At 41.0% G+C, this 16,199-nt stretch overlaps 1 long non-coding RNA gene across 6 annotated transcripts in view; it reads left to right on the top strand.

The window, feature by feature from the left end:
- Positions 1-3,812: 3,812 nt before the first annotated feature.
- The window catches only part of LOC122540950 (uncharacterized), a 37,194-nt gene continuing 24,807 nt past the window's right edge, over positions 3,813-16,199 (top strand). For 5 of the 6 annotated variants that reach the window (XR_006309467.2, XR_015753762.1, XR_015753766.1 and 2 more), the window contains exon 1: positions 13,515-13,892. This is a non-coding gene — a long non-coding RNA (uncharacterized LOC122540950). Of the gene's footprint in view, positions 4,117-13,514; positions 13,893-16,199 lie in introns of those variants that run through there. The other variant, XR_015753763.1, reaches the window with a different exon arrangement.

The following is a 16,199-nucleotide window of genomic DNA, read 5'->3' as shown; positions in this document are numbered from 1 at the left end:
CCACCCCACAACACTTCACCCCAGAGCCCCACCTGTCTAAGGGACTGGAGATCTAGAGATAACACAGCAGGTGTTTGGCTAATCTGTGCGGCTGCTGTTTAATTAAATTAAAAGCACAGCAAGTTTCTGAGAGATCACTCTCCGTATGCACTGGTTCGTGTTATGTGCACATTAGTGGAGACGGGTTTAGAAGTGACGCTGATACATCACACAGCCATCACTTGCTTCCAATCCTTTCATAAACACTTTCAGAGAAATTGCTCCCTTTTTGACGCCCATAAAAGCACAGGTTAGATGTAGATCCACAGGAGACTGATGAATAGGTGGGGGTTGGTGAGGAGTCTGCAGAGAAACAGGTAAGTGAGTGGACAAAACCTTGGCAGATGGTATATAATGTGAGTAAATGTGAATTATGCACTTTAGCGAGACATTAATGGAGAAAGGCTGAGAAAGCTGCATCACAGAGGGATTAGGAGCCTTCATGCATAAGTCACAAAAAGCTAGCATTCAAGTACAGCAGTGAATAGGGAAGGCAAATGGAATGCTGACCTTTATCTCAAGGTAATAGCGTATAAATATAGGGAAGTTTTACCACAACTCTACAAGGCACTAATCAGACCACAGCTGGAGTACTATGAACAGTTTTGGTCCCTTTAGCTAAGGAAAGGGACAGTCTAGGACCGCAGGTCATAGTTTCGTGTTAAGTGGTTGCTCGTTTAACACAGTTGAGGCATTTTTTTTCTCTGACATTACTGAATCTATGGAATTCTTTGGAACAGAGGACTGTAGAGGCTGGGTCATTAAGAGTATGCAAGATTGAGATAGACAGATTTTTAATCAGTAAGGGATAAAGGGTTAATGGGAGAAAGTGGAGATGAGGATTTTCAGGTCAGTCATAATCTCATTCAATGATGGAGCAGATTTGATGGGCCAAATGGCCTATTTCTGCTTCTACATCTTATGGACAAGTCAAGAATCTGAGTGAGTGTTAGCACCAACAGAGGGATCAGAGTTGAGACAGGCTCCTAAATCAATCCTCACTGGATGAGACATAGGAAGCTGGAACATGGGACAATGCTCCGGCTTTTTAGCTCAGGGAGAATTAGCCCAAATGCAATGCCTCCAGTTCTACCATATGAGATCTGCTGTCTCTTTGCACATATTCTGCTCAAATCAGGTTTCACACTATTCAGCAAACCTGAGCTCCAAACAATGAATGTAACTCAAGGAGGAAATAATCCTTTATTATACACGTTTAACATAAACCTGAAGGAACAAGTCATGGATTATCATTTATTCAGAGTGGCAACACTTTGGTCTGCTAATCATATAGAATCCAGTGTTGTTCAGGGACAGATAGACTGCATCATGGAGAAAGTAATGGAAGTGTACGGAGATAGTGCTGACTGAAATGGGGTCTTGTGTGGAATATAGATTTTGATATGCACGAGTTGAGTCGAATGGTGTGTGTGGCTGTATGCGTTGCTATACAACCCCTTTATTTGTTGTACGAACCATAGAGTTCCTGCTTACACTGAAACGGGTAACTAAGTAGGTACGAGAGCAGTACAGTGGCACAATGGCGTGCTCAACAATTAACGTGGGTGCCTGATCACAGGCACTTGAACAAAGCTGGGAATATTGGCAGGCACAGGCTCCCCGGCTGAAGCTAACTCGTTCCAATCCAGACTCGAAGGCCATGCACTTTCTCACCAACTGCTGTAGTTTCATGGGAGCGTCTTCTGCAATGGCGTTGGGTTTCCGAACCCGTGGATTGGCTTAAATTTTCATAGATGTCCCCCACCAAAATGAAAGGGGCCAGTGCAGCGCTTCTCTCACATCCAGGAAGAAGCTCAGCGTTCAAGGCTTCGTGGTAGCATCTCTGGGCCAAAATTTTCAAGTGTCAACTACTTAAAGGTGTGCACATGACCTAATAGCTCGATATTATATTAAAAAAGTACGTCGTTAGGATATATTCAAAGGAGGAAATTTTACCTCGAGGCAAGCGATGTTGGGCTAATACAATGACCCATCGCTGGGGAAACAACACAATCAGTCACAAACATGATGCAAAAAGGGATTAACACGGGTGCTTTCAGTTCAGAAGATTTTTCTCCCGTTCCTTTTCTCACCTCGAATGCTGATTGGCACGCAGTATATATTTATATCAACTGGAGCGGGTCGGGGGTCAATCCCATCCCAGGTAACAGAAATACATTTGTATGTTAAATTATTTTCACAGCTCTGCTGTGTCTAAGATGCAACCGGGGCTGAATATAAATGTGTGTAGCCAGAATCTCACACTTAGGCTCAGATGATATCGCCCAAAGGGTTTAAGAATTTATTTAGAAACGCTATGTATTTTTGGAGATTGATATAGCCTTTTATCATCCGGGTGTGTAGGCGGCAAAGAGCCGCTGAAGAAAGAGAGCCTGCAACAAAATAAAATTCAGATTCATACGCTCATCCCGCTTTCTAATGTGAATTTAGAATTGAAAGTAAGCTTTCTGTGTCCCTCTTAAAAAAACAAACATTCTAAATGTGTAAGATATTGTAGGTTTCTCTTATCATCTCAGAGAAACTCCCAGTATTTATTGAAGTGCCCAGGAACATGCTGAGGGAGTCAGGAATAATACTCAATGTGTGCCTGATATTGAATTCATTTATCAATTAAATGCAATGGGCCCCGTAAGAATTCTGCAGGGTTTATTTTGTAGATTTTAATACATTTATAGAGAGAAAGAGTATGGAATTGTTTTGGAAATCGTTTGCTTTCTCTACTTTCCTTCTTATGCCATTTGTCTGGCAAATGCATATATAGGCACAGCATGGACATACACAAACTAACACAGAGAGGTACAACACACATTAACACAGAAATATAACATACACTAACACAGATTGCAACACACAAGTTATGACAGAGAGATACAGCACTAACAAGGAGAGATACAACACACACTAACACAAAATACAATACACAAATTAAGATAGAGAGGTACAACGCAAACTGACACAGAATGATAGCACACACTGGTGCAGAGAGATACAACACACACTAACACAAAGCTACAACATGCACTAACACCGGAGTACAGCACACGCACACATACAAACACACAGAGGGTCAACACAACACTCACAGGGGTAAAAGCACGCCAACAGAGTTACAACACACAGAGACATACAAAAGTAGAACACATACACAAATACAGCAATACAATACAACTACAGTCACAACACACTAACATAAAAGCTAACATAGATATATAACACAAACAGATGGAAATTCAACAGAAATACAAACACTGAGAGATACAACACACTAACACATACACAGATGCAGCACACTAACACAGACATACAAGATACAACGCACTAACACAGATACACCAATACAACACACTAAGACACATACAATGCACGAACACACAGATACAAGACATTAACACACGCAAATTCAATACACTAACACATACATACAACACACTAACACACACAACGCACTAATACACACACATACAACACACTAACGCACACACAACACACTAACACAGACCAGATTTCAATTCCTTCCTCAAAGGATCGAAATGGAATGTTCCGGCAAACATCTCATCCACAGCCTAGAGTCTTCTATCAACATTGGGAGGTTTGGAAATATAGCACCAGTTACTCTTTGAAAATGAGATTCCCCCTTTAAGATGACGCCATGAGTTCCCCTGTAACTGACAGGCTACCTGTGGGACAAGGAGGAGGGAGAGGGGCTTCAACAGACAGCCCCTTGCCAAAGGTGAGAATCTAGGGTGGGGGAGGGCAAAATAAAACAATCCTGCCTATTGTTCCAAGCTAACATATAAGGAAAGCTGTCACCGTCAACCCAGTCTCCCTGGCTGATTGCTACTGTCACTACTTATAAAGACAAACAGAGGCAGACTGGGCAGGAGACAGCAAGCCTGTGAAGTAAGGTTTCATTTGCAGTTCTCCAGCAGCAGCAGCAGCAGCACTGTCCTGTACTGTGCTCGACAGCTCTCACTTACCGACATGAAGGGACTTCTCCCACGGTTGGCCGGCGAGCTACAGAAAACAGCAAGGAGAGATCGACTAATTTCGAACCAGGTAAGCAAGCAAAGGTAATGAAGGAGGGAAAGGAATTACTTATTCTAACTTGATGGATTCAGACTATATTCAGAGTACCTTTGCTAAATGTGTTTACGGAATGTCTCGGTAAGTAATTGATATCCTGGTATTCATTCGACTGGAAATTGGAGACGGTGCGTTTACATTTCAAACTTCCCTACCGACCACTAGCCCGGAAACATTCACAGAAAAACAAACACTTTAATCCATTTCCCACACCTTATTTTCAACGCGCGCCGATTACATCGTTGCAATGACATTCTAATTGGAGAGGGAGAGAGTCTAACCCAGATTGCAAACTGAGAGTGAAGCTGGGTAATTAGAGAGTCGTCGAAGATAAAAATGCTTATACTAAAAACGCAAAATTATTTTAGACTCGAAGGAATTGCTAAACTGTCATCATCAAGTCAACCAGTCCTGTAGCATCTCAAATCGCCCACTTAAGTCACACCAGTTTCCCATCTATGTGTTGAGTGTCCAGTGCAGTGTCTCGCCTCTAACCTTCCTGTCAACTCACTCAGGAAAGTTCATCGGTTCCCTGACCAGGAACTTCAAAGAAGTATTGTTGCTAACACATAAAAAAGACAAGGAAACTTGGGGACGATACAGCAGTCTCGAAATGTTCTGCTGCGGAACTAAATGTCTTGTTAATTTGTCTGCTCGGAGCACAGGGTTATCTGTTGGAGATGTTAGAGATTATTTCTTACACTTAGCCTCTTCCAGGATTTCAATCCTGAAATGGACAAGCGCCGGGGAATTTTAGATAAAATTAGAGGATTGTGCACACACGGAGCAACAGGGACATAAATCAGGGCCGTGGAGTCATGCAGCCGCTCACCCACGTGTCAAAGCAATCTTTAGAGTTTCATATTGATAGGCTTATGGAGGGACAGGACATCTTCAATGGACCTACACCCCAGCTAGTACACTACTCAATACCCCAGCAAATCTGGTCAACTCGGGAAACTTGATGTTTTCAATTTCTTGTCTTCAAATAACACCGAACGCAGCGGTTAGTGCTCTGGATATTTAGTCTGTAGTTCCCTGTGTCTTGCGTCTGTCTGGCTGTGTCTTCAAGTCTTCAGGCAACTGGGTGGGTCTCCCTTTTTTCGTAACGGTCTTTCTTGCTTTAATGTCTGGCTCGCTGTGTGTTTGTGTGTGTGCGCGCGCGTGTTTCTCTGTCTTCGCTTCTATGTCTCCGTATCAGTGTACGTATCTCTCTTATCCGTGATCCACATATTTTTGTCTCCCTTTACGCGCGTGTGTGTATGTGTGTGTGTATTTATGTGTATGTGTAAATGTGTGTGTGTGCCTGTCTGTAGTATTTTAGCCTTTTTCTCGATGTTTGCTTGGTTCCTCTGAATTTGTCTTGCGCGAGTCTATCCTGCCCAACTCTTTTGGTGTCTGTAAGTGTCCGGCTTTGGCGGCGAGTATGTTTTAACTGAGTAGTTTTGTCTCGTAACCTTTAACTTTGTGATGATAACTGCTTGTAACATTGAGCTGAACAAATATTGAAATGAGATTTTTACAAAAAAAAATGCAACTGAGTTTAAGGTGGAAGATTGCCAGCGTTGTTGGATATTTTCAAGTAAATCTTACACATTTATTACCACTGACAAAATAATACAGCCCCGTTAGGGAGAGTTTGGGTTGAGCTGTCAAAGTGAATCTATTTGAGTCCGCTCCGATTCTATACATTGACATATCTGGTGCTTTGGCAAACACGTGTGGAAACGTGCACAGCTTCTGCCGGGTGTGCTCCACGGGCGAGTTATTTTGGGGAAGGAGGTTCTGAACGTGATCTGTAGGTTGTATTGTACAATTTATAAGCTCAAAGGATTCACAGTCACGAACCCGCGTCCTCTCGCTGAAATTCCAGTGAGCTCCCATCTTTCGGCCCGAAGCAAATCAGATAACGCGAATTTATAACGGGGTACAAAAGAAATCCGGGTTCAACTAATCGCATTTACTAACATGTGAAACGTCATTAACTCTGGATTTCACTACCATTTTAAGATTGACTTAGAGGGTGTAATTTAATCTCCACCTCGACCTGCTCCAGTTCCTTTCCTGAACTTAGGTCTCCCAGGGAGAGTTCGGGGCTACCCACTTGTGTGGTTCTGTACATTGAACTCCTCTCGCTTTGAGTCATGGTTTTAAGGCGAAGTTTGCGGCTGGTTTCAGCACCGGCAGAAGCGGGACAGCTCCCAGGGCCAAATTCACTTGGAACAATTCTCAGTGCCTACCTATCTACCGATCTACCGATCTACCTGGCGAGAAGGTGCTAGGTAGCTAGAAAGAGGGTGGTTGGACACGAGAGGGTATAGTTTTGAATATTTTGATACAGAAAGCTAGCTAGTTGTTGTGCCTGCTATTTCTGTTTTCATACACTTCTGTATCCAAACATTCAAAGATGTACTGTCTAATGTCCACATATCCTCTGCCTAGCCCGCTATTGGTTAAGCTTCTGTCGCTCCTGTATACAAAAATAATTTATTTTAGCCCATTATTTATTTCTAGTCATCAAAATTTTGTTTCTCATCGTGATTTGGATTGTCCCTCACGATATTATCCAAACTAACATCTCAATGATAGTCTAAACTGTCCCGGCTGTTTTCCCCAACATTCTCCTGCAAACCACAGCTTCTCCCCACTCCCCTTATCTTCACAATACCCCCTCCCCCCGTTTCCCATCACACACACGCACACTCCATACCCACTGCTAGAGAGATTGCCTAAGTCAATTTATTCTCTCTCCACGTTCAGACTGATGGGAGCTCTCATCTCCTCCAGTTTGTTCTTTCTTCCCAGATTTACAGGAGTTCAAAACAAAACTTGCTGCAAATTAAACCTCCCACTGCCCAATTCAGATGTTTACAGCAGTGCCATGATCCTGCATTATATGCTCTGGCCCTTTCACCTAAACATCTTTATTTTTAAATAAAACCTCCCACTATCGATTTCCTTGTTCATTGTGCATCCTTCTTGTTCCTCCAACATCAGACAGATCTTATACTTTCAATGTCCCCCAGGAAAAAAATGTATGCTGATGTGTAGAGCTGAAATGTATTTCACTCTAAACTAATAATACATGCTGAAATCCTGATATATGTACCTTATATGAGCAGTTTAAGATAAGTGAATTATTGAGATGACAGCAATGATTGCCGGTCCGTAAAATTTCTAGTATATTGCACAGTTACCAACATTTGTTCCTCTTATTGTCCATTCACTTATGTCTTGGACAGATCTCTTTATAAGTAAACTCATCCTTTTTGTGCACCGGGCATACATCCTCAGTCAACATTTTGTTAACAATTAACTCTTTGAAGATTGCATTAGCGTTTCTAAATTATAACAAAAGGATGAGCTGACTCAATGAAGATTGCATTTGGAGAATGTAATTATGAAAAACAAATGGCTTTTGATGTCTTAATCAGGATGTGACTATATTCCCACATACCAAATGATTTATATATCCAATGATTTGTAAAATCAATAACAGTTGTTGTATAGCTTCACCAACTTCTACGTAATGATTATTACTGTTGTCACAGTCTTGTAGCTTTGACAATATCTAAACAAGAGCTGTAACTGGCCAAATATGAAGCAAGTGATAAAATCATATGTTTATTACACGTGAAAGGTCTGTGGTGTAAAACATCATATATAGAATTCATGATACAATGTAAATATAATATGTTTGTATTAAGTTTTTGAAATTTAAATATGTTCTTATCTTCCAATAGTAGAAGGGCACAAGGTCCTTTGGAAGTGTTTGTGATATTGTAGCAATTTATGAAAATGCATCAATTCTTTCTGGAAGAATAGGTCAAAAGACATGGTGACAATAGCTGGAGGCTACAGATCAGCATCAATGAAGGTTCAAGGAAGAAAACTGAAAGCAAAGTCAGAGATTATCCGTGTTAGAAAGAAGCAAGAATCCTTTGTTTTCTTCAGCTATTGAGTAAGTCAGATGAAAGGTCAATGTGCAGGACAGCAGCAAGGATAGAAAAGAGGAACAAAGAGAAGGTAAATCAGAAATTAGTAGTTACATTCTGCCATCTTCAAATTTAAAATGCCTGTATGTTAAACAAGAAGGAAAAATTAAGTGATTTGAGAGAACACAGGAGTAAATGACACACGGGAAGGCAGGAGAAATATATTTATCTTTAATATTCAGATGCCTGCTTCTCAGGTATACACCCTTGCTTTGTGTTTAATATTTCTTAGTCTGCCAAGAAATGCAATCATATGAAACTTCTTACAGTTCCTCTTGGGCTTTATGAGTTAATGCACCAGCAGTTAATCAAGAGTTAGTTGAGTATTAAGCAAATGAGGACAAAAGGAAATTCAACATAAATGACTCCACAATGAAATTAAATTTAAAATCCTTCACAACCAATAAATTACTTTGGAAGTAGTCACTATTCTTATATAAGCAATGTAGCAATGAATTTGTGTGCAGCAGATCCTACAAAATGAAAATGCAAGCAAAATCAGATAAGTTATTTTTGCTGCTGAGAGAAAAGAATTCATCAGGACGACAGCCTGATTTTCTTTGATTCATGCCTTAGAATCTTTAACATCCATCGGAACAGTCAGACAAGGCCTTGATTTAATGACTTATCTGAAAGCCAGAACTCATCACAATGTATAAGTACTTCAGTCCTGCATTGAAATAACAATCTAGATTATTTGCTCAAGTCCTAGAATGGAGCTTTAACACACAACCTACTGATTCTGAGTGCTATTGACTGAGGTAAGCTGACACAAGATTAACTGTTTTTTACCCTTAACGACAATGGATTTAATTTCAATACAAGCTATACTCATCAGACATGCAGATTATATAAAAGCAGCTTTGTAAGGAAAGCAGCAGTAATCTACACTCGTGACCAGTCAGACTACATGCTAAATGCAGCATATCTGATTTTACCATATGATGTTGAGATTGGGTTTTGTACAGCCCATTGGAACAGGCATATTGGCAAGAGTGCAGGCATGGGGATGGGACTTGTGGAATATGGGGGAATGTGTTAGGAATGTCTGCATTGAATTTCTGATGATGAGAAGACTATCCCCAATAAGTTTGGATGGTAAGGGTCCAATCTGGGAATCTTTCCTGCCAGTGATGAGAAGGCAATTAGATTTGTTAATGAGCCAGTTGACAGCAGTAATCTCCGAGTTCACCAAGTGGTGACCAGTGATTCCCCAGAACTCACATGGCTCTTCAATTCCTCCTGGAGGTCATTCAATGCTCTTATGTGCCTGCAACTTTGTATTTAATTGAGTGACTCAGCATTGGGAAGGGATTTCATATTTCCTCATGGAATGAGGGTGTTACTATCTAGGCCAGTATTTGTAACTCATCATTATTAATCAGAGGGCAGCTAGGAGTCAACCTCATTTCTGGTAGGCTACAGTCTCACATAGGCCAGAGCAGGCAAAGCTGGCTAATTGTCCTAAAAGACAAATGTAAATTAGATGTGGTTATAAAACAATTGACAATGGTTACATGGTCACCATTAGGCTAAGGTTTTCATCCAGATCTTTTCATTGAGTTCAAATTTCACTACCTACATTGTTGGGATTTGAGGGGGTGGCATGGTGATTCAGTGGTTAGCACTGCTGCCTCACAGCACAGGGGACTGGCCTCAATTCCAGCCTCAGGTGACTATCTGTGTGGAGTTTGCACATACTTCCCATGTCTGTGTGGGTTTCCTCCGGGTGCTCCAGTTTATTCCCACAATCCAAAGATGTGGAGGTTAGGTGAATTGGCCATGCTAAATTACCCCATAGTGTTTAGGAATGTGTACATTAGGTGCATTAGCCAGAGGTAAAAATAGGATAATAGGGTAGTGGAATTGGGTGGGTAACTCTTTAGAGGGTCGGTATCTACTTAATGGACTGCAGGGACTCTATTCTATTTATGGTGGCATAGTGGCTCAATAGTTAGCACTGCTGCCTCACAGCACCAGAAACCCAGACTCGATTCCAGCCGCAGGAGACTGTCTGTGTGGAGTTTGCACATTCTTCGTATATCTGCACGGGTTTCCTCCAGGTGCTCTGGTTTCCTCCCACAGTCCATACATGTGCAGGTTAGGTGAATTGGCCATGCTAAATTGCCCATAGTGTTCAGGGATATGTAGGTTAGGTGCATTAGTAGGGGAAATATAAAGTAATAGGGTGGAGGAATGTGTCTGGGTGGGACACTCTTTGGAGGGTCGGTGTGGATGTGTTGGGCTGAATCACCTGTTTTCACACTGTAGGGATTCTCTGATTCTATGAATCCATCCCCCAATGCGTTAACATCTGATTTTGGTACAATTGACACCATCTGCATAGTTTTATTTTCCAAGACAAAGAACCCTGCTGAAGGCCATCCCCTATCCTTTTCTCTGAACCCTTCCCCTGACTGGCAAACCTTTCCCAAAATCCCATTTCTACCCTCACTCACCAGTGCATTGGGATCCAGAATTGCTCCTGGGGCTGGCAGTTTGTGCATTACTTTCAGCAGTCATTGCTGCCACTAGTTTACCCTACAATGAAGATTTCTGATTCATTGTCAGACTTCAAGACTGATGCAGGTTTCCGCCGGGTTATCCAATCAGTGGAGGTCCGTATCGCTGAAATAAACCCAGCCCCAAGTCACAATAGATGCCACAGGATTTGCAACTGTCAAAGCAATATGTTGGGACTAAACATTGGCTATCCTAATGAAGTTAATGGAGTTAAATTATTTGTTCCAAACTTTATTTCTTCAACAGGAAACACTAGAAAGCTTTAATGGACAAGGCAATCCTAGTGAGAATAACATGAGTTTTACCAATGCTCTGATTAAACTCTGGTTCATTTTAGCTATTCCTAAAGCTTGGCACTTGCTGACTGACACATAAGCTCTCTGGATTTGGTATGTGCATTGCGTTTCATATCAGGAATATGGTATTTTTACTTGTGTGGATTTCTGAGTAGCTTCATTGGATGATCCTTGAACACTGCGATGGATTTCTCTGCATCTCAATACTCTGGCAGTGAAACAAAATGTTCCTTCTCTGTTCCCTCTGTACTGTTTATATAACCTACATTTCACTTGATTGTATTTCTTTTCTAACCCTAAATTCTCCAATATAGCGAATAGCCACTTTTCTGCTTATTTTTCAGTTGAACAGGTTTCCAATTCCATTTCTATTTCAGAGCATAAAAAGCTCATGTGCATTCGTGAGATCAAAACGTAATTGGAATTACTTGTAATTTATTGCTTCTTTATTAAGGATAGTGTTGCAGAGCTTCTCTAATTCTTTTAAGTATTGTTGAGACATCATTTGCCTTTGAAAATTTAACAAGTAGGATGCTTCTCCCCATTGAGGTTAATAATTCCTATTAAATAGAGGCCTTCAGATGTTTAGCTCTTTTCTTGTTAATGTTGCAAGTCAGAAGTTTATTTTAATGAAGCCGTGCTATTTTTAAGATGGTGGTTCTTTTGACACATACACTGCTTCACAGTGAAGTTAATGGGGTACAATTCACAGATACCCAGGGTCTAATGACTTTGTCCAACCAGTGACCTCACACTGAAATTTTAGGGTTCCTTTTCCCCAAGGTGTGAAATCCTGACCTAAGTTTTCATGAGCTTGATTTAAAAAAAAATATGGGGAGGGTGTGGTTGATGTCCTTAAGTGAGGAGACAACTGAAAAATAAAACACATACCGACAAAATGCTCTCAACACAACCAAAAGAAAGCTCAGCTGATTGGAATCTGAACAATCTGTATGTTGAAGGCTTTACTTCATCAGAGCTATATTGGAGCCAATCTTGAATTATGGATGCTATTTAAAGATTTGGGCAGCAGGGAGCAGGGATAGAAGAGGAAGATAGAGAGGGAGAATTCCAAAGCAGCAACAATGTACAGTAGAAGAATTGACTTCTTTTGATGCTATGTCATGAAAGAGTGTGTGTGTGAATGGTACAGCTCACTGACTGAACTTTCAATGACCCTATTAACCAGGAGCTCGGCAGTTAAAGGGCTTTGAGATTCCTCCCTCCTTCTCCAAGCAAAAGAAACAAAAGCAAAACATTTTCAGGGAAGATAGGCTGAGATCAAGTAGGAGCCAGTCAGAGTTGAACAATGGCATTCCTCCCAGAACATTCCAAACCTTTATAGAGCTTGGATAAATATAAAGAGCTTTTAAATTGTAAAGGCCATTGTATTAAATTAGTTATAAGTAGAAAACATTTTCCACTTCTCCCTGACCACACCCTTGCCACTCTCAATCTCTACAAATTATTCTTCAATTTAAAGATGATAAAGGGTGGTTTATTATCAGTGCCTCAGCCTTTCTTCCAAACAGAATCAATCATTGGCACAATATCCCCTAATTCCTTTTCATCGGATGTGCCATACTGAAAATGATCCCCCAGAAATATAAGAAAAATGATCAGAAAATTAGGACTCCACCTCCCACCCACTCCCTCCAGGCTTTAATTCTACTTTCCTACCAGGCCTCCATATTCTTTAATTCTCTGAGTACTTGAAAATATGTTATTCACAATCTCGAGTATTTCAAAATAATAAAAGAAATGTAGCAGGAGTAGGCCATTCAGCCCCTTGAGCCTGCTCCATCATTCAGGTGAGATCACTGCTGTTCTGATTATAACCTCAAATGCACATTCCTGCCTACTCTTAGCAAACTTTCACCCCTTGCTTAAGAAGAATCAATCTATCTATGCTTCAAGAACTCTATAATCAAAACGTCTCTCAGGAAGAGAACTGCTACTATTCACCAACCACAGACCCATAGCACCCTGGCATTAAGAATTCCGAAAGATTCACAGCCCTTTAAGGAGCGTAAATTTCTTCTGCTATCAATCCTTAGCAAAGTGAACAGGATTTTGCTTGAGGGACTGTGGACTTAGAAATGGAGCCAGCCCCATCGGCAGGATTTGGGAGCAGAGATTGGCACATTTTGTGGTGGAAAGAGACGTAATTGGCACAGAACACAGCATAGTAGGAACAGTAATCTGGGCTATTCTGGCCAATTGTCACTTCCAACGGCACAACAGTTGCCCTCATATGCATGGCGACCATCTCCACCTCCCCCACCACACACACCCCCCCCCCCCCCACCCCCCTCCCCAAAGAGCTGCTCCCCCATCAGTCTCGCCAGCTTTCACCAATTCTCCCTTATTGGGTTAAAATTGCTGCAATGAGGTTAAACATTGCAGAATCATAGGAACTGTTTTTAATCTGTCTCCAAGGTAACCATATCATCCTTTAAAATAACATCCTCGCTTTTGTTTGCCTTTTGTTTCCCTTTTTTTATTCTGCCTTCTCTGCTCGTCTGTGTGGATAATGCTGCCTCTTTACCTCCTCCTCTCTTGTGTTTTTTTTGCCTTGAGTGTATTTGAGTCTCTCCCTCTCTCCCCGCCCATGTCTTCCTGAGCTTTCTCTCTGCATGCCTTTCTTTTCTCCTAAACTGTGTATCCTTTTCTTTGTGGGTGCCTGCCCCTCTTATTTCCCCATTGCATGGATGCAGGTGCACGTTACTCTCCCTCAGGCTCATGCCTTTCTTTTTCTTTCCCCCTGCTGTTTTGTGTCCCTTTATCTTTGTCCATCTGTCTATCTTTCCCTCCCACCTTTTTAAATGGTATGTTTGATTCCACTATAACCAGATATCTCCCCTTTTAAAGCTCACAGGCTCTCAGAGCTGACTCCATGCAGCCAGGAGGAGGTCCCTTGATGCTCTCAGTAAAGGTTAGTCTGAATATATTTTGTCATCTTCCTCTCTTTGAGCTGTAATTATCATTGCTTGGTTTCTAGGTAACCTCAGTCACAGTTCTAATACCTCTTGCCCTCCTTTTGTACCAGCGCATGTCATATTTCTAATTAAAGAAATATTTTTCCATATGAGAACAAATGCTTTTATAACAGATTTAGTTGATGTCCTGACTGTGATCTCCTAATTTCCAAAAATTTTTATTCTTGCCATTCCTGTGTTTATCCCACAGCAAAAGGTGGACCCAAAACTAAAAAAAAAAGGTTGAGAACTCAAACTGGGCTGGCAAAACTGTGAATCAATAGATTTTGAAAAAAAACATCACCCTTGTTGTTGATCCCAGGTCTAGCATCTGGACTTTGTTGTGTTAGTTGACAATACTGTTGATTTCGATCCCAGATTCAGGAACGATAAAAGGAAAGCCTTTTTGAGTGGCACCTGTTTGCATGCTTGTGGCTAAGCTATACTGGACATGTGACTGCTGTGCAGTGCTGTGAAAAAAATAATTTCCGCATTGCAACCGTGGAGAATCCAGATTGCCAAGGTAATTTTTTCTGAAATGTTGTTTTGTGCAACTGGGCAGAGTTCCAAGCAGAATTTGTAAACACACTGAAACTGAGGGGACTGCTAAAGCAAAAATAGCTTTTTGCACAAACCCAGAACAATGCGGATACACTCGTTTGGGGATGAAGTGGAACATCATGGGGTTACGTACAAACTGAAATCATTAAATATTCCCCAGGACATGTTGGACCCACTGCTAATGGAAGCAGGAAATAGTTAGCATTACTAACGAGGGACATAAGAAGGTTCTAGAGTTTGGCTTTAGACTGTGCTGTGCGTTTATGATGGTTTTCCACATCAGAGGATAAAGTGGGTGAGGATGGTACAGAGTCCATGGCAGATTGTTTGTACATGACTGTGGAATGGGATTAGATGGATGGTGCAGGAACCATAATAAGGGAGATTGTACAGAAATGTCCATGATAGGCTGATTCGCTCATGTCATTTAGAAAGAGATTAAACGGCTTACATATAAACATTGACAGGATATATTATACAGCACACATTTAATGGCTTCTTCTTGTTTCATGCCTTTTCTAATGAGTGTGAAACAAGATGTGGATGCATGAAAGGAAGAGGAATTTTTCACCCTCAGTTTCAGTCCATCCTTGGCTGAAGATGCTGGTTTGTTAAAGTAGGGGATGGGACACGGTCCATCGTCACTGAATGATGCAAAGAGTCCAAGTATCATCGATGAGCACAGAGGCAAGTGTGGGCAATGTTACACAACGGCAATAGGTGGCCAAGGTTGTACTTTTCTGTTGACAACCTAGATGGTTTCTCATAAGGGTCCCAGCTGAAAGGTGCTGGTAGTAACTGACATCCCAGCCAAGGGCAATATTAGTGGGAGCTAGAAGAACCAGGGGTCCTTTTCACAGTAAATATAGATGTATTAATTAAGGGCAGGACTTGGTTTTTTGGCATCTGAGGATTGCCATTTGATCAGAATTTGTGAAGGTTGTAGCTTTATCTGTGTGTTGCTCCCAGCAGAGTGTTTCACCTGATGAAGCAATGTTATGCTTCGTCACATGAGAAACTAAACATGGACATCATGATATTAAAGATTTAAACAGATGTTTATTATAACGATTTCTTATGTACAAACATTAAATTCACAGGCACATCAGTGACTGGCCTGACATTAAGTTATTAGAATATACCTGAGGTGCACACTTCTAGTAGTATATCATGCTTCAAGTGACCTCAGTTAAAATGGTGTCTGAGATCTTTATACTTTCAGGTCACATACTATGATACAATAATAATATCACAACCATATCTCTTTAATGTAAACTGGCATTTTGACTGTGAAACATAACCAGTTTTATGTAGCTCCTAAAACTTCAGGTTTCTTTAGAGCAATCACTGACAAGGCCAGGATTTATTGTTCATACCTAAATACAATACCAGCTCGCTAGAATACGTCACAGAGCAATAAAGAGTGTAATAAAGTATATTGCCTTCAGATTTGTCATATAGAGCCCAATCCAGGTGACAATAGCAGATTTGCCTCTCTACTCAATAGCTCATGATCACTTTTAACAGATAGCAACATTATTAATTCCAGATTTTAAGGAAAGAAACAAATGGAAATTCTCAATCTGTTATGTTGGGATTTAGACCCACATTCTACGGTTAATTTCCATTTGGTCTTACTGGATCAGAGAGTGGTTCAACCTCTTTGAATAAAATACCTTAATCGATCAAGAAGCTGGCATTTC

Source organism: Chiloscyllium plagiosum, unplaced genomic scaffold, assembly GCF_037043375.1.
Source record: "Chiloscyllium plagiosum isolate Xiang-an unplaced genomic scaffold, Cpla_swu_hap1 HiC_scaffold_39, whole genome shotgun sequence".
NCBI classification, from domain to species: domain Eukaryota; kingdom Metazoa; phylum Chordata; class Chondrichthyes; order Orectolobiformes; family Hemiscylliidae; genus Chiloscyllium; species Chiloscyllium plagiosum.
The sequence above is the reverse complement of the archived record's forward strand: the minus strand, read 5'-3'. Positions and strand labels throughout refer to the sequence as shown.